This window comes from Cloeon dipterum, chromosome 1 (assembly GCF_949628265.1).
Source record: "Cloeon dipterum chromosome 1, ieCloDipt1.1, whole genome shotgun sequence".
Lineage (NCBI taxonomy): Eukaryota > Metazoa > Arthropoda > Insecta > Ephemeroptera > Baetidae > Cloeon > Cloeon dipterum.
In genome coordinates this window covers 2,998,012-3,016,580 of record NC_088786.1, presented here as the reverse complement: position 1 = coordinate 3,016,580, position 18,569 = coordinate 2,998,012, and the positions used below count along the sequence as shown (strand labels likewise).

Below are 18,569 nucleotides of genomic sequence, written 5' to 3'. Positions count from 1 at the left end.
GAAATGTTTTGATTGTTTTCTTTTCAGCCCGTCAGCAAATCCCATCTTTTTGTGTTTGTGTCAAGCTGCAATACCGCATTATATTAGGAATATAGAGTTTGATTTCTTCGATCGTAGTAGTTAAAGGGCAAAAAAAGGAAAATTAATCTTGGCGGTGCAAGATTGATGAGTTTTCGGCCGGGGAGGAAAATGTTGTATTTGCGCGACTTCATATTATTTCCATCCTTCTTTGCCTGTGGCAAAAATGCGGACGCGGAAAATGAATTAGGGCAATAATTCTGGCCCGCGCCCGCTCTTCAGCAGCAGCAGCCGCAGTGGTCTCTGGACCAATGAACGTGAATTATGGCTATTTTCGTGTTCTTTCTGGGGCTCCATTTATTCGGGTGTTTCGGTTGGAAAAAGCGGCAGCGCCGGCACTTGTGCTCGTGCAATTTTTCATTGCTTATGCGGCCAGCGCGATTGTTGTCGTGTGCATCTCTCGCATTGATGCTCGTTTGGTCGTCGTCGTCGTTGTTGTTGTTGTGATCCGGCTGAAAAACAGCTTGTGATATATGCGACCGACTGCTGCTGCATGACACATTAATAAATAATCTCTTTTGCCTCGCCCCCCGCCGATATATATCCCAAGAAAACTCTGGATGTGCTTTTTTACGGCCGTGTCCGCTCAACCGAGCATAAAAAGCGCCGTTATTAGCCGACCTTTTTACTCTTCATTGGTCGTCTCCTCCAGAAACTCGTAAATCTGCCTGCGCTCTGCGTTAGGCCGCCTGAGCCGGTGATAACAACAACGATCTGCGAATGGATGCCTATCCCTGCGCGCGTTATCCGTTTACTCCTTACATCAGGAATAAAATTTGAAGCATTTCATTTATAGCTCCTTATCAACCAAAAACTTTCTGAGTGTGATTGCCACACTCCACGTTACAACGAACAAACCTCTGCTCATAGCGCTTCCCGTAGCCTATGAGCTCACAGCTGAGCGTGGTCCAATTTTACCATCTTTCCGAAGTCCCTAAATCCACTGGAAAGGTGCGAAAACCAGCTAGTGGCGCCTCCTCCCAGCGCGTTGAGCTATTTAAGCATTTCGAGTCAAAATGAACCATACCTTTGGCCATCTCTGACATTCGGCAGCCTGTAACAGATCCCAGAAATGCTCAAATACTTTTGTCATTGCCTTGAAAATGTTCCTTATATACCATTTCAGATGAGTTGAAAATTGTGAACTACTTGTTACTTAGCTGCTAAACTCAACAACCATGGGCACCAGACTTCACTTCCTCCTGTTTTTCTTTCCTGATCATACCATGATAGTTTTGTCCATTTTCTTTAAAGCTTTCCTCGGATTGGCTGCAATCTAACGTTTATACAACCGGACTAAGTCCTGCAAAACTACATTATGCAATTTAGAAGCTAACAAAACAAGCACGAGATTTTCTTCCTGCAGTCTGTACGCAGCAGCGAAGAAGGATGATACAGTCGGAGTGAAACCAGTGCCAATGTTTGTTCAGAAATTTGCTTTGCGCACTCTCTCTCGTTCTCTCACGTCAAGGCAAACAAGTTGGCAAAGTAAGCGAGGCTCGTCCGGGATATGTGTTTATGCAAATTGTTTATGCAAGCCACCGCAGGGAGCGTGTAATGATGTGCGCCGCTCGCTCGCTCCAATCAATCGAACGTCACACATCTCCATCCCCCGGGGTGCGGCATAACTAATTCAAGCGCAGTTAATAATGGAAAAAGTCCTTTCAACGTGCGATTTTTAGCGCCGTTTTGGCTGTTTGCCTTCAGGCTTTAATATTGGCCTTTTGGTAAACACGCCAGTCTGCAAACAACCCAGTTGTGGCAAACCAAGTTAAACGGAACTGTTATTCAAACCAATGATAAAGACTTTTATTTAAAATTCATTCTCATTTGTTGCAGGTGGAGGTTGTTGCTTAGGATATCAAAGGTTAAGGTAAAGGCTCAAAGTTTTTGTCTGCTTCTATCTTCATAGCACTGTAATACTTTAATTTTTGACAGTGCCAATCTATTCCTCAGGTTCAAATTAGTCTGGAAAGTCTAATCACTCGATCGGCATTTAGACAAGACGTACCGAAAACCGGCGGATACGTAAAAACCGTCGTTTTGGTGTTGTTTGGGCAAAGAAAGCCAGCGACCAATCAGAGAAGGCTTTTTTTATGTAGTACTGCTAATTTAAGATCGAGACAGCAGTGCGACAAAAACGTCAATCAGAGAACCGTTTCTCTGATTTGTCACCGGCCTTCTTGTTCAAATCAAAATACGTTTTCGACGATTTTCAGCACGTTGCGTTGAGTTGTTGAATGAGTGATTTGGCTTACCAGCCTAATTCAATTATCAGGAATCGATTGCCACTGTCAAAATTTATATTCCAGAGGTATTTTTCAGCTTCCAGTTGGAATAAATGGTACAAATGTGATCGGATTAGGTCGAAAATTTAATAATCAATGGCGCAATCCGTTTTTTTCCTGAAGCCGTCTGACAAGATTTGGTGTGAATTCGAATAAAGTTGGCAAAAGAAGCACCCGTGGTGTTGACTGTTCTCGGCAGGCGCCTCCTAAAGTGAGAGAGAGAGAGAACAACATCTGTTTTTATCGAGTGGCGCCGGCTGCGACGGCAAATAAACAAAGGCTGTTAATTAGAGGTCGAGCCAGGCGCAGCGGCGGGCTTAATTTTAAGAATTCCCTGCGTCACCTCGAGCAGTTTGGCAGAGTGGCGCGCGTAATTCACTCTGGCCGGCTCTGCGGAGCGGCAATAGTCGCCTGTTTGGACCGCACCATTGTGGTTTCGGTCACAAAGGCCTTTGCAGCTCGCAACTTGCGGTCGCGGCCACTCACTTGGCCTGCGGGACTCTCGCTGCAGAAAGGCCAACCACTGGCCGAGCGCAAAAATAAATAATAAATAGATCGCAGCGCCGGACGAGACTAATTTAATATACTTTCGACGTTTCTCATGCAAATCTGAGTCATACTTTGAAGCTGAGTCGCGGCTCGTCAGCCAATTAGCGAGCTCACAACAGTCGGTGCATCGTCTGACGGCTGAGTGTCTTTCTCTCGGGGAGCAAAGAAACTCGGCAGATGCGAGAACGTGTAACAGGTTGTGCACAGCCGAGGAAATAATTCAAGCCTCGTGTGCAAATATCACAAACGAACACGTCGTAATCCTCTCGCTCGCTCGCTCGCTCGCTCGCTCGTCCTCGTATGTCTAGCTTTGCGAAAGAGAAAAGGAGCCGCCGCTCTTGAGTCTACATATAGCGTATAGCCAGGTGATAATTTGCCTTGGAAATTTAATTGCCGTCAGCTGTAGGCTGCAAATTGAATGGAAATTAATACTGCTGCCGTTCCGAATTATAATTTTGCTGAGAAGGAAATGTTTTTATAAATTTCAACATCACGTCCATCAAATTTATTTGTCAAGCATGGCTAGTGTATCAATTTAATTTGGGGGAAGGGAAAAGTGTAAAAGCAGCTCGACAAATTTCCCGATTTTAATCAAATACGATTCGGTCGGACCGCGGAATTGCCTCGAGCGCATTTGGCGTAATTGCTGGCGGCGGCGGCGGCAGCGGCTAGCAGCTAATTAAGTAGCCCGACTGGCAGAAATATTCGCCATAATATCAGCCCTGATCATCAGATATTATTTTCCTAATTTTCAAACTGCGCCGCAGGAAAAAATCCCAGCACACACACAGAAAAAAATGGAATTTCAAATGGAATCACGCCAACTTTTTTTGTTTATAATTAGACCGCTTTGTAAACATTTCTACTACAGCACGTATAAGAGGAAAATTCCACCCTGCGTAGACTTATTAAAGTATTTAAAACGTGATAAGTCGATTGTGCCCCCGTTGCTTAGAAAATCACGCACCAGTTATTAAAAGTTGAGTCAAGGAATGATTGGACCGATTTGAAACAGCACATCGATTAGGTTCTGTGAAAACATTCAAAAATCCATTAGTTCCTCCTAAACATGATGCGTACATAAAGTTTATTCTGACCATGTGAGGGAAAGGCCGGTCTACTTTGATGAAATTCAATTTTTTTTTACTGATGTAAGGGAGTCAATCAAACCCAAAATCACTTGGAAGTGCTCTCAAGTTCATCATTTGCCGGCGGGGCTTGGATTTGTTTATCTGTCGGCAAACAGACTCTGCGCGAGGTCCGGCTAACCAAGCGTAGCAGGGCGCACCCCGAAATCCTGCTGCCGAGTTTGATGGTCCGCAAGTGAGTTTACGGCACAAATTTGATGGGTTCTTGTCTGTTCTCTTGCTCGCCACAAAAAGAAGATTGAGCGAGATTTTGCATTCGCCCCACTTCGCCCATTGTCATTGTGTTTCGTGCGGTGTGACGACCCCGCAGATTCCGTCTGCTTTGTTGAAAATAATCCTGCTGCGTAAAAAGCGTTTCGCGAAGCAAAATGTATTTCTGTGATTAAATCTGTTCTTTTATGTTGCCACAATTGATAAGCAGGCCAAGTGCTTGATAAACTTTCGCTCTTTGTCAGACATGGCGGCGATTGGGGACCGTGGACCGTGAATTCTACGGCCAGAGAAGAGTGGGGATTCGCCAAGCCAATGTGGAGGGGGGAGTGAGTGGGAGAAACACGCTCTCGTCCCCCCTCCACTCGCAACTGCAGAGGCAAACAGCGCACATTCTCCTCTTTTCTCGCAACTCCATGCTGAATGGACAAATGGGGGGGGGGGGGGGCACCTCTAATTATTGATTATAAAGAGCAATTAAATTAAATTGGCTGCCCCCCAAAATCCACCAAAATAGTCATATATATCTCCTACCAAGAAAAAAAGATTAAAACCATCAATTTTTGTTTTCATGATAATGTGTACACGACTGTATTAATTATGGTGCCTTATGCAGATACGTATAAGCACCAGCCGTTAATTCTTCGGAATTGGCTGCACTTCCAAAGATTATAAATAAATATTCTTCTTTAAAAAAAAGCATTATTTTCTTTTGATGTGCATTGGCCCATCAGCCACGATGACAAAATGTATGGCACATTGTGAGTGAATACTTGGATATATCAAAAACTACGCTTGAAAATAAAAAGCATAAATCCGCAAAGTGCGTCAAAGGCCTTCAGAAATCGCTATACCTTGCTTTTGCGATGAGCATTACGCGTCTGAGAATGCGAGTGTCGCCTTCGTCATTTCCGCGCAAAAAGCAACTTGGGCTGAATGCCTAAGTACTTTTTGTGCGCACCGGAATCGAAGTGCTATGAACGAGGTAAGCACGTCCAAAACAAATAAACATCAAAGATGGCACACAAACGCTGCGCATATGCTTTTTATTGAAGCACCGGCGAGTGTCGCAAAAATGGTCCCTCGCAATACCGTGTGTGTTCCGAGAAGCAAATTTCGCACGCGTACATCTATAAATTTCCAAGCTTTTACTGTTTTCCATGATAAAATCCTAGCAGTTGGAAGCAGTCTTTTGTCCTAGAAACCCTTTTAAAAAATACTGAAGTTCCAGCTGCTGACTGATTAATATAAAAGCGATTAAATACCAATCAGAATAGAAATTTGCATTAAACGAATAATGAACAATTGAATCTGGTATTAGGAATGAAATTGTAGAGGAGCCAGGTGAAAAATTAACTGTGTCACATTTAAGAACTAACTCAAAGAGGAGATTGTAAGCCAAAATCAGATTATAAATTTTCCACTCCATTTTTTCCCCAGAAGAAAAGACAGGCGCATTTTTATCTATGCCTGGAAGTTGTTTCTCGGCATTTATGGATATTCCCTTTGCGCGCTGCGTCTCGTTCTAATCTCGGCAAAATTCCTCGGTGCAGAGCACAGGGAGAAATAAACTTTTCGTTCTCTCTTGCGCGCGGAGCCGTTCTCCATCATGAAAGTTTTAAATCGTTAGCGTTGCGGACCAGTGCAAAGCAGCCGTCGCCGTGTGTGTGTATGCTAATGCGATCGTCGAGTATTCTAGCCGAGCGAATGCCTCGAATTCGTCTTATCAATTTTTACACGCGTAGACACACCCGTTGGCTTTTCCGATTTGCATTTGCAGCGCTCGACAAATTTTCCTTCTCGCCTCCTCAGCAATCGGGACAAACGCAAATTGGCCTTCTTATCACACCACCACTCGTCGAAAACCGCTTTCGAATCGCACGTTTTGCCAAACAACCATTCAAAAATACGGCTGCTGGAAATGTTCAACTTAGTTGTATCGCGCTGCTTGAGTTGTCTTGAAGACGGGAATAACTTTGCGGCTTGGACTCGAATTCATAATGAATTGTGAGAGTCAGTTGCTGAAATGCAGCGGTCTGAAAATAATTCCAAACATGCCACAGCATCCACATAATTGTGGCCGTAATTGGAAATTGCGCCGGCAGCTCAGCACTTTCTGATTGTTTCGCCCAGTTGAGCGAGCAGGCGGCCCGCAGAAGTGTCGGTTGAAATATTCAGAAGCTGCGCCGCGCTGCTCGGGGGCTGCAGGGACTGCCTAGGGTTGCCAACAAGAACGAGTCCTCTGACAAGTAACTACAACTTGGTGATTTATGCGCTGCTGATAAATTCGCTCTTCAAAGCACAAAATGGTTGCGCTAGAATTGATTTTTTACTGTGCCTATCGATTACTGAACATTCAATTAGATAAAGCAGTTGCTCGATCATTCGGTGGAAACGTAAAAACCGTTACTTTTACAGTTTTTGGTGCCGTTGACCAATCGCAGAGAAGGAAACGGTTCTCTGATTGGCTCTTCGACGTAACGACGGCAGCTCCACAAGTGACAAAGGCTGCCTAACCCTCAGCAATCGATTGGCACAGTCAAATAATAATTATATTCCAGAAATCCTGCAATGGGCGATCCGGGCTGGAAAAATGCCTGTTTTCTAAATAGACATGTTTTCACCAGGCACGCCTGTCACGATTATCATTATGTTTACTGTATGGGGGTCTAAATGAGAGTATGACCTTCCATATAAAAAGGGAGTTTATTGGCGGAGTAGGATGGCTGCGTGTCGCTGACTCGGCCCTGGCTCGTCTTCTGGTTCGTCTTCTTCAAATCTTGTCAGCCTCTCGTTGGTGAATGATTGTCGCCGAATCTTCTCTCGCCTTTTATTTAAAATCTAACAATGTGTTGATTGTTGAAAATTAATGTTGAGCGCCGAGCCAATCACGGTGCCCCTACAACTGTACTAACAAGAAATATCATTGTAAGGCCGGTTTCGATTGCAAATGTGTATACTGTGATGAATATGTGAAGTTCTACCACTTTTTGGAATGCAAGAAGATCCCATTGACTCTCATGCGTGCTAGTGTACTGTAATATTTATGCATGTCTATATCTGTTGTACACCATTGGTGTTTCTTTAAATAAATATATAGAAATCCAGAGTGTGCTATATACTATTTATTAAATCAAACTCCGATAAACTGCGACTAACGTGCTTGCATTGATGAAGCTATATTCGATGAATTTATATTCTTAAAAAAACAATGCACAGAAGAGGAAAAGCTAACAAACCAATCCGGTTTGTGAGTATAGAATCTGTAGCGCATCAGAATCAGCGAAGCGTGCTCTGCCATCGCGTGTGGCAACCCTAGATAAGTGCAGGCTTGAACGAATTCAGTGTGACGCGCGGGGGCAAATAATTCCTTCAGAGTCACACAGAGTGCTGCCGCTGCTGATAAATTGTTTCTGCCTGAAGGGAAACAATTGTCTCTCGCCGTGTGTCAGCAGCCGCTCGCCTGAGAGGCTCGCTAGGCTAACACTAATTAGTTTTTTCCTCGACCAACCGGTCACTCGGTGGGAAAGCCGCCCGAAAACGCTCTGCACCAGCTGGCCAGATTAAATGATAAAGCCGCACACACCGCTGACACAATTAGAGCCGGAAAACTGCCGACTGAAATGTCAAAAGGGGGATCGGCAACCCGCTCAAGTGGACAGGCACTCGACGCTAATTACGATTGAAATGTTTTCATGATTTTAGCTTTATATTTAAGCAGCTCTGAAAGGCTCTGGTTTTTTTTAGATCCGATCGTCTTGTCTTTAATTTCTGAACACGGGCATGTGTCTTCTTGACAGACTCAAGCAACTGTTCCTCTTCATTTGGGCTGTTTTTCCGCTTCATTTGACACCTGAATGAGGTCCTAGAAAGTTTTCAACTCGACACGCCCAGTCAGGAGGCTTATTTTGCTCGAAATTCGCTCTTGCATCTGCAACGCGGCAATAAACATTGTAAATTTCTCATCCATAGCGCGGCGTCACGACAATGAAACAATACATTTCGCGCGAACAATGAGAAATAGACCGGTCCATTACACGTAGCGGGCTGGAGGCCAGAATTGATTGCTTTTCTCTTCTTGCGATCATTAATTAAGCAGCGCGCGTGGCAATTATAAATATGCGCGCATTCGCTGACTAAAAGAGAGTGCGCCTCCTCCGCTCGTCATCTCGGTGAAAATTATTAATTCTCCCTGCAGACAGTGACTGGAGCAATCTCCGCTCCATCTGATTAATCATTTCGGAGAAAAACACGATTGTGCGCGCGCTGAACAAAAGAGTATAAATGCATTTTAAGCAGCTTCTCCAAAGTGCAACTTGACTGCAGATGGATAATCATGTTCGAAGATTGCAAAGGGGAGCGCTACTTGAGACGTACAATGGGAAACATTGTAAACGGCTGCTTGATATATATGAAAAAGGTGCTCTGGCAAAGTTTGTTTTCCGCCTGCGTAGCACGCGCAAACAGTGCGTATAAGGGCATCAACAACAAACACTCTTCTTCCCATGCACAGCCGTAAATATCAGCTTTTACAGTTGAAAGACGTGTGTGCTGTGTGTGTGAACCCCAGAGCGAGAAATATGCATGCAAATACGCACGCTCTCACCCCGAAAAACACGTCCGATTTTATTGCCCATTTTTTTCTATTATTTTTTATTGCCCGTCCATAAAAATGTTATCTCGGTGCCTAAATCGAGCCCTTTTTCGTTCGCGCCACTCGAGTGGCTCGAATTTTTAATCAGCACAGACAAAAAAGGGAGTGAGCCTCTCCATCTAGCGTGCAATTTTTTCCGCATTTCCACCCGCGCACAAAGCACGACTCTTATGCTTTTTCGCCGATTCCTCTGAATTATGCAGAAGACGTAATGCGACTTTAAATTGAATTTCTATTTGCTGACAGCATATGAATGGCAGCACTCTCCGTCCGTCTCGCGCATCAAACACAATATATATATAATTCCGGCCGTTTCCGCAGCGCAGCCGGCTCGAAATGAGATATCAAATTTCAATAGAGAAGCGCACAATCAAAAAGCAGAGAGTTTATTAGCTCGGCCCGCACCCATTTAATTGCCTATCGAATTGGATTTGCATGCGTGTGCCGCGCGATTATTATCGACTGGCCACTGGGGAGCATCGGCCGCCCCGCAATCAGCATCACATGTTGCGTTTCATCTCGGACAACCGAATCAATGCCACGCCCTGCCGTATCAAAATACAAGGAATAACTTCAGGCAAACCCGCGCGGTGCCCATTAAAACTTGCGCGAGCCGCATTCAAAGGCTTCAAACTTGTGCGTCGTTAACAGCTAATGGCACTTCGTCTTCAGCGACAGCAAACTGACGTAATTTATAGTTCGTCTGAAATTGCAATAAGTAAAAGGATAAAGTGTGGAAACCAGGAAATTATGTTGCTGCATTTATTATTATAATATGCAAACAATAGAATAAACATCAATCGAGTTGTATGTTCTTGACTGTTTTTAGCGCAGCAAAAGCCCGACAAACGCTGGATTGTCGTCACAGCCAATCAGAAAACACCTTGACTCTCTGAGCCAATCGAGACAGCAGCGACATAGTGACAGCCAGTGGAAGCTTGACAAAGTCAGGTCAGCCAGCCCTTTGTCGTTTGTGCTGGCTGTCACTGTGGCGCTGCTGTCTCGATATCTGAATAACAAAAAATAACGAATTTTAATTTCCCCCTCTTCCTATAAAACCACTTGTTGATTACGTGGCTTAGAAAATAAATAAATTGAGTGCGAAATTCCCACGAGAAGTAAATACCATTCAGTGAGCAAACAAAGTTATCCCAGAGCAGCGACAAAAGAGAATGACGTAACTTCACTGGGCAAATATCGAAATTGGTGTTTCGTCTGGCGCTTTGGCCCATTGAAAACAGGAGTGGCATTGTTCTCGCGGCGATGTGTCAAAGGAGACGAGGCCGGCGCTTGTGACACGTTATTAATGGGCCGAGCAGCATTTTGCAGGCTGATAAATCCCCTCCCGTCCGACTGCTGGTACTCTTAAGGTAATGAAACCGCGCGCCAACATTCCTTCTTGCCAGATTGTGTCTTTATGAGTGATGTGTGTTTGTGTGTCAAGAATGGCATGCGAGCGAGCGACGATCGGATGCGGTGGTCTCGCAATATTGCGCTCGCTCGCTCGCACCGACCAGCATCACCGAGCACAATGGACGGTCATCAAGGCCGGGACAAAAGCAGCCTCGGGGCCCAACTGCAAGAGCGAGTGCAGTGGCTCATTCGATTGTAATCGGCTCGGCTCTGCAGGTGAACGCGTGCGTGCTTCAGGGGCGCGGACATGGGCGTCGAGGGTTTACAACACTCAAGTGGCCCCTCCGCTTGATTATGTGTCGAGAACACACACACCACTTTATTATTATTGCTGACGCCGCGCGCTCTCTGCAGTCGCAAATTAATCGAGATTTACCGCGCGCAGATCATCCCATCCAGCTGTTATTTTTAATGCTTGAGACCACAATGCGAACAAATCGCAAGTCAGAAAACAAAACATTTGCGGACAGTGCTGGACCGGAGCCAAAATTTTCACCGGAAAGTTCAATTTAAAGTGCAAGAAGTTGTATTTAATGCGCAATTTTTAAAACGTGCAAGAAGTAAAATTTAACGTAGAAGAACACCTATTGACCGCTATATAGGAGATCCCCCACTGGCTGATGTTCACATGTTGCTGTGAAGGAGGTATAATGCGCAGTAAACATTTTCGATCCGTTAAACTCGACTGGCGAAAATCCGGTTTATCTTCCAGACTCAAGAATAAAAACATGAGATGACAGGGGCTGGAAAACATCCTTTCGGCTGTCCAGGAAAAGAGGAAAAGTTCTCGCGAATAACCGTGAAAAGTCGGAATATAATCGCGCGACGCACGTTTTACGCTCTGCTCTGGCAGTCAGTTTCGACTCGCTGTTACATTCGGACTGCACGATCAATATTGTGCCCGCTGCGTGCCGTGCAGAATCGTGAATGCGAATGAACGAACGTTGCCTGCCACTGTATAAAAAAACGAATTTTGATCGACGGCTTTGGTGGCTGCTGCTGCTGCGCTGTGCCTTTGTTTCCGTTTGTAATTAACCGTCGCACTCGCGAGTGACGTTTGTATTAAAGTTGGATGGGCTCCTGAATGGACTCTACTGCGGGACACGTTGTTTTTCACTCCATTCGCACCGAATTGAAAATTTCCGTCCATATGCAAATTATTTTGTTCAGATCGAATGTCACAATAAAAGCAATGATTTGGAAATTGGTTCTCAAATGGGAAAAACCCATTAAAAATGACTCGACCAGTCTGCGTTTGCTGTTGAAAATTTGTACAGCGCTACGAAGGCTGCAAATAAAGTGTTTAGGCTCAGCCCGGATCGGGAAGCGCTCTCGCTTTCGCAATAGAGAGCACTTGAAAATTTAAACGACTAATTAATAAAGTTAGCTGTGAAAAGTGCCTACATGTTTGGAGTGGCAGCGACGGAAGAGAAAGGCAGCAGCAGCAGCAAAAGAGCATAAATTAGCGTTTTAATTCATCAGCGCGCGGGGCCGGCTTAAAAATTCATCAAGCTGCTTTTTCATTGCTCGCGCCCCGTCCATAATGGGCCGCATTATAAAGCAGAATCACCTGCACGGCTGCGAGAGGGAGGCAGTCAGGCGCAGCCTCATAATCACACACACGGCCTGTTTTAATTTAACTGCACGCACATGCACACTACGAGCAGGTAATAGCGTGCAGGCGTCAGCACCATTCAAACTAATCGCATGCAAACAACACACTGGCCGCAGATTTTTGCACTAAAGCCTAGAATTGGCAACGCTGTGTGCGTGATCTCGACTTTGGAGTATACCAACGTTGACAATTAGAGCGGTTTCTACTGATTGTTAATTTAATTTAGATCGAGGGGTAGATTGAATCTTTGGCACTATGTAATCTTTAAATTTTTATAAACTCGAGAAATAGATTCAGTTTGTCAATCAGACCATATAAAACTTTTAGTTGCGTGCAAAGAGGATAATTGAAGTTTCGGCGCTGAATGGAGTTAGATTAAGGTGGCATTCATATAACATTTGTCAGCTTAATTCGCTAAGTGATCATTGTTTCTTCAATAGGTTCTTGACGCTGCCGAGTAAATGACTAATGAGAATATCATTACCGCGCGGTGAAGTGCCGATCCCGTTTAATAAGCACTTACCGCGTTGGATTTGAGACGAGAGAGCTGGCAAACTTTGGCGTCTCGTCTGGACTGATTTGATGGGAGCACAGCGCAGCAGCGAGAGAGCGTGAGGCAAAGCAGAAGGCACGAGTCTGCCGGCCATTAATCATCAGGGCCAAAAAACGAGCTAATTGCCGAGAGCAAGGAAGTCGTCCTTTCCTGCCGCTCGCTCTCCTTGACCCTCGCTCGGCGCTTGGTCGGTGCAACACGTGCGTGCGACGTGCCGAGAACGGCGCAAGGGCGCCGGACGGAAACGGCCTGCGGCACCCGTCCTATTAGCGGCCTCATCGTGGTAATGAAAACATTGCTCATATACGCGCGCACGTTTAATTAAAAGGGCAAAAATGCGGCGTGTGGCGCGTTGGGTGGGCCCGAAATCCAGCCAGCCGAGCGCGTCGCTCGACACTGCAGATTAAACACCAACAAATTAATCTAACAAAATGTAAAATAATTATTTCATCTTATGTGCTACCATGAAAAGAGTCAGCAGCATAAAATGGATCAAAAATCAAAGAAAATTATATATATGATTAAACTTATTTCATATTCGAAATCCTTGAGGTAAATTTCATTTGCCAGCAGGTTGTGGATGTGGACTCGTCTGTAGCACAAACTAGCTTAAAAATATAACAGCTTTAGTTGAGCTTTTTAATTTTGAACCGACTTTGTTTGCCAGAACAATCGGTTTAAAACCACACCAAAAGCATTTTTTGAGAGATCAAAAAGTGTTAATGTTTCCTCTAGACCAGATGAGAGACTAAAAACAAGTTTAATTCTCACCCAAGGCGATAATTTTATTCCCCGTTATGAGTGGTCAGCGAGTAATGCGCTCGCTGACCACTTGTAAATGGTAATTCACCTTCGAGAGAAAGAAACCAATGTTTTTAAACTATATCATCAAATAATCGTGCCCTTGAATTGTATTTACTTAAAATACTTCAAACTTTTCCACACGCCAGCGATGAGGTGATAAATAAGGCCAATTTTTCTAGGCACCAACAGATTTACTAAATGGAGATCCACACGCGTTGTCAGATTTCATTAATCATCAATTTTTCGCACAGAGCCTGATGACAGGAGTGAGAGCGCGCGATTGTTGTTTGTCCGGGGACACTTTGATGGCGCCGAGATGACTGGCGAAAAGCCGAGCCGACACAGAACGCGAAATCCGAGAGAGCGAAAGAGAAAGAGAAAGAGAGAGGCAGGCGGAGCGAGTCGGAAAACACGTCTGCAGCTTGATAAATACTGGCCATGTCCGCGAGTAGAGGAGCACTTTATTTCCTGACGCCGGCAAAAAAGGCCCTTTTATAAAGTGATTTCGCTCACAAATTTGAAATTGAAATATATCTGAGAGTGAGAGAGGCGGAGAGCGACTCTGGATGAATTGCCTACTTGAAAGAGCACTTTGTTGAGCACTGTAATTAATCATCGCGCGCGTACCCGTGTGAGCGAGCAAGGAGCGTGAGGATCCGACGCGTGTATGCCGACTCGACTCTATTTGGAAAAATAATGTCATATAATTCGGATTCAGCAGACGTGAATGACGAATTGATGAGTTTCTCGCAGTATCATTGCATAGGAAAGGGAATTAAACTGTTCAATTAAGTGATGAATAAGTTCTGAATAGGCAACCTGGTGCTCAAATGTGATGCGCAGGTTGCATACATGTTAAACGATCTACAAGGTTTCTTTTCACTCATATTCAAATCATCTTTGTTTAGGTAGCTAGCCAATCAGAGGCGTTCACCAATTTGTCCTTCCAGCCCGCTGGAGTGGGGAGAAAAGCGCAGAATGGGCGCTATTTGTTACAGTCGCTGCGAGTGGAGGGGGAAGAAAGCTTGTTCTTTCGCCCACTTACACTCCCCTCCACTGCCCAATTCGCTCATAACAGCACCACGACGGCTGGGGAAGGGGAAACAAACAATTGGCCGATGAATTTTTCGTTCCCCAAATCATCACCATGTCTGAACGAGTTTCTTTGTCCCAAAAACCTTTCCAAACTGAATTTGTATTTTGAATCGCCTTCAGATTCGTTCCCCTCGTCAAATCATTAGGTGAAAACTTGCTTCTTCTGATGAATCTGATTGCGTCGGCGTGCATATACGGCTCCGGGTGCTCAAGAAGCGATTCATTGGCATTCCGGAGATGCTCGTCGAGCAAATTAAATTGTCTGCGACATTAGCGAGTCGTGACTCTCACTCGCTGCTCAGCAACCGAGGCTTGACAACGCAGGCTAATTATTTAACAACATGTAAAATAATTCGTCGCCACCAGTGCTGTGCTGTACACACAAACGCCCGCCGAACAAGGGCATTCATCTCTGACTGCGCTGGTGGTGCTGTCTGGTTTAATATCATCCGCGTGTCATGCTTAAACAGCGAGGGGGGCCGAGAGCATGTTCGCCGCCGCCGCGCGCGCGCTTAATACATTTGGCCCGTTTAGCCGGCGACGCGTCTCGCATACGCAACCAGCAGCCCAGGCCGAGATCGGGCGAGCTGCTGGCAAAACCGCAGCCGCGCCACCGCACACTCGCCATTTTTCTCGCTTTCAACTTTTCGTGCCTATTAAGGCGGCACCTCAATTTGTTTCTCCTCCCAAAGGAGCCGACCCGATTTTTTGCTGCATTATTTACAAGTCGATATCGCCGTTGCCGCCGCCGACTTTCCTTTGCAATATGTGCCGCGCCTACGTGATAATTAGGCCGGCTGCAAACTTTCTGTGCTCGGCGCGACAACCAGCCCCACTTAGAGAAAGTAGCTGATCGATATTTTTTCCTAACCTTTGTTCTGCATCTAAAGCAACAATTCAGAAACCTGACAAACATCTATATGTTGATTTTCATATGTGATTTTTTCTTTCGTCAAGGAAACCTGTTAGAAGTTTTTTGCAGAATTTTCACAGGTGGGTGGCATTCGTGTTTAAAGTCAGCTTTGCGATTGCTGAAGTTCCAATAATTCAGCCGAATCACCCAGCCGACAATTGAACATAATATCGTGCCGAAAATCGGCGGAACATAAAAACCGTTAGCTTATTGTTAGCAGTTTTTGGCACAAAATCGTCAACGACCAATCAAAGAAGTGGGGGCTCTCTGGTTTTCAGGTCAGCCAGCCCTGTTGCTTTACTTGCTTGCGCTGAATGTCGCTGTGTCGCTGCCATCGCTGCGTCAAAGAGCCAATGAGAGACACCATTCTAAATGGCTTTAGAAGAAAAGCCGCCAAATAAGTTAGCGGCTTTTACTTTTCCGTCGATTTTCGGCACGTCGCGTCGCATTGTCGACCGTTTAATACGGCTGCCTAACCTAATTAAACCCTTAGTAATCGATTGGCAATGTAAAAAATTTTATTTACGCAAGATTTATCCTATATTAGCCTTTTTTACGAGACTGAATGCAACTAGAAAAGGAAATTCCATTTATCCTCTTCTGGAAAAGCGGGTGACTAGATTAAATAATAAACATGTACCGTGCGTGGTGAACAGACAGAGCTGTACAGCTATGCATGAGTCGTGGAGCAGCGCAGGTCAGGTCAAAAGTTTGTTTGTCTGCTGGTTTGCTTTGCTTGCCGGGAGAGACAAGACAAATGTTGCGCCAGGTGAACGCGCCTCGGGCGTTGGCTGAGCGATGACCTTCGCCTATCAGCTCGGCCCGCAGAATTAACCCTATCATGCACTAGAGCTAGACAAGAAATAAGTGGTTGCAGCAACGAACACAGCGTAATGGAGGTGAGCGTCTCGTGTGCGGCGGCTTGCTCGCTCCGTTTATAGTCGCACACACATGAATGTGTTTCGCTTGTACGTACACGCGCAGCGCAATCGCGAAAGAAGATCGAGATGAGTAAAATTAGACCGAGTATCCTCTCGCCCTTTATTAAATTAAATCCTCCCGGGAAGCCACAATTTAATTTCATTTCGGAGAAAAATTTGCGCTCTCTTTCTGCTGCCGCGCGCAAAACAAATCCAACTGGCGAGAGACTGGGCTGCGGCCGAGAGGGAGAGAAGGAAGGCATAAATAAATTTTTGGCCTGGCTAACGAACTAACCAACCAGCTGAAGGAGAAACACACGCAAATTGACGGCTACGGTGCTGTTGGAAAAAACGGCTTGCTCTCTTTCACGGCTTCCCAGGAGACGGCTTATTTTGCACTCCACACTTTTATTGACGCTCTCTCGCTCGTATCGTTCGCTCCGTGCCACCCGACACCCCAGCTTTCTTCAGTTTTGATTGGCTCGACGTTGTTTATGGTGCTGAAAGGATCATGTTATGCAGATTTATTGCAAAACCGTGAAATTAATTTAGAATCGGAACTGATCGATATGTCTAGGGAAAAATAAAGCTTGTCTGTTAAAGCCGCAGAGCCTTTGAGTGAGTTCTATAAGGTTTCCTCTAGAAATCTTAATAGCAGACGTAAAAAAGAAATCCTGGTGGTTAAGAGGGGATTATTCTGTACGCAAATTGCGCTTGCTAAAAGTATCTTGGTCTATTTTGTTAATAGGCCACACTTTCAGCCTGCTTTCAGCGTCTAACTTTTGCCCGGCTTGCTCCACTTTTATTGATATTCGCGAATGCAGGCAGCTGCCGGACGGCTCTAGTTTATTAGAACATTCGCAATAAAAGCCTTTCGAGATCTATTGCCTGGCGGCAGGCTCGCTTTCTTTCTGCCTTTCACCCCTACTGCCGGCCGGCTCTTGGTTGTTGGCTGCTTCATTACAGTTTCAGCCCCGCTGGGGTCAGTCGTGTATATAGACGTGCGGCCCTTTGGAATAAAGAGCAAAGCGTTTTATGGAGTTCATTATTAGCCCCGGGCGCAAAGGGTCAACAAAAGACCTGCTGCCCCCGTGAGCACCAGCCGCAGTGACGGCCACTTTCGCTCTTGATCTCGTCGTCGTCGTCGTCCGTCTCTGCTAAATTAATTAATCACGACCGTGATAATTGCGCAGGGACAGGCTCACCGTCCGCAGAGGATCGAAAATTCTCTCTCTCTCTCGCTCCACTTCTCTGAAGCTCATTCAGCAGACATCAAAGAGCTCGATTCGAATGGATCTTGCTAGACAAAACTTACTTCATAGCCATTGCCTTGTAAAATCACGGAGACTTTCTTCAAATTTGCACTGCCCAGTCAATCTTTAAGCTCCTTAACAGGATATTTTACATCATGATCTAGAATACTTGTGCTTCAACACGACGAAAGTTGGACTTTGCATGCACACTCGTTCATTTGCGTGCTTCTAAACATCGGCCTGGAAAACGAGCCAAGTCGGCGGCTCTTAAAAGTTTGGCGTTGAAAGAAAAGTTGGAATGCATAAATTATGAAAACGTGCTCCGGCTGGCAGAGTGTATAGTCAGCCAACATCATTGTTATCCGCGAGAATTTAAAACGAGAGAGAGAGAGAGAGAGAGAGAGAGAGGGAGCTGCATTAACAAGAAAGAGAAAGAGGAGCGGAAAGAGGCATTTCGCACCTTCGCCCGCTCATTGTGCGAATGTGCGTGCGAAACAATTAGTGTTTGTGTCTCGGAGGCGCGCAAATAATCATCTTTATGCCGTTGTGGCGGCGCAGAAGCTCATCCTCGCGCGGGTGTGAATTGTTCGCTATTTCCTCGACGGGATACAAACGCTTGACTCGCCGCGCCGCTTCCTTTGCTCCTTTGCCAACTAATAAACAAGGGCTCTTTTCACTCCTCTCTAATTAAGTCACTGGCTGCAGACGCCTCCCGCTAATTGGTGCACTTGGAAATCTCGGAAACTATATCAAACGATTTCAAAAACCCCGAGACGAGAGTTTAACATTTCACCTTGGGATCAGCCATAAATTATTCCGGCCATCTGCATAATAAAAACATTTCCGAGGAAAAGTCTGAAGAAAGCCACCGAGGGGCCGTCTTTCTTTCTCATTTCCTGGCAGACAGCGCTGCCACGTTTGCACACATATAAAAGTTGAGCTGGATGCTGCGGCAGATAAACTTTATTCAATTCCCACCCAAATCCCTTCAAATTGGACCGCCAACTTTCTCTCGGTATTAAATTCATTTGAATTTTTATTATTTTCCACGTCGTGGCTTTGCTCTCGGTTTTGCA

General features: G+C 45.3%; 1 protein-coding gene across 5 annotated transcripts in view; it reads left to right on the top strand.

Annotated features, from left to right (window-relative positions):
- Positions 1–18,569, top strand: part of kek3 (kekkon 3) — a 74,917-nt gene that overhangs the window by 29,521 nt on the left and 26,827 nt on the right. For 4 of the 5 annotated variants that reach the window (XR_010575744.1, XR_010575743.1, XM_065496946.1 and 1 more), the window contains exon 2: positions 1,918–1,951. The exons of the other annotated variant lie outside the window; for it this stretch is intronic. The gene's annotated coding sequence lies outside the window, so the exon portion shown is untranslated. The remainder of the gene's footprint in view (positions 1–1,917; positions 1,952–18,569) is intronic. 5 annotated transcript variants of the gene reach the window in all.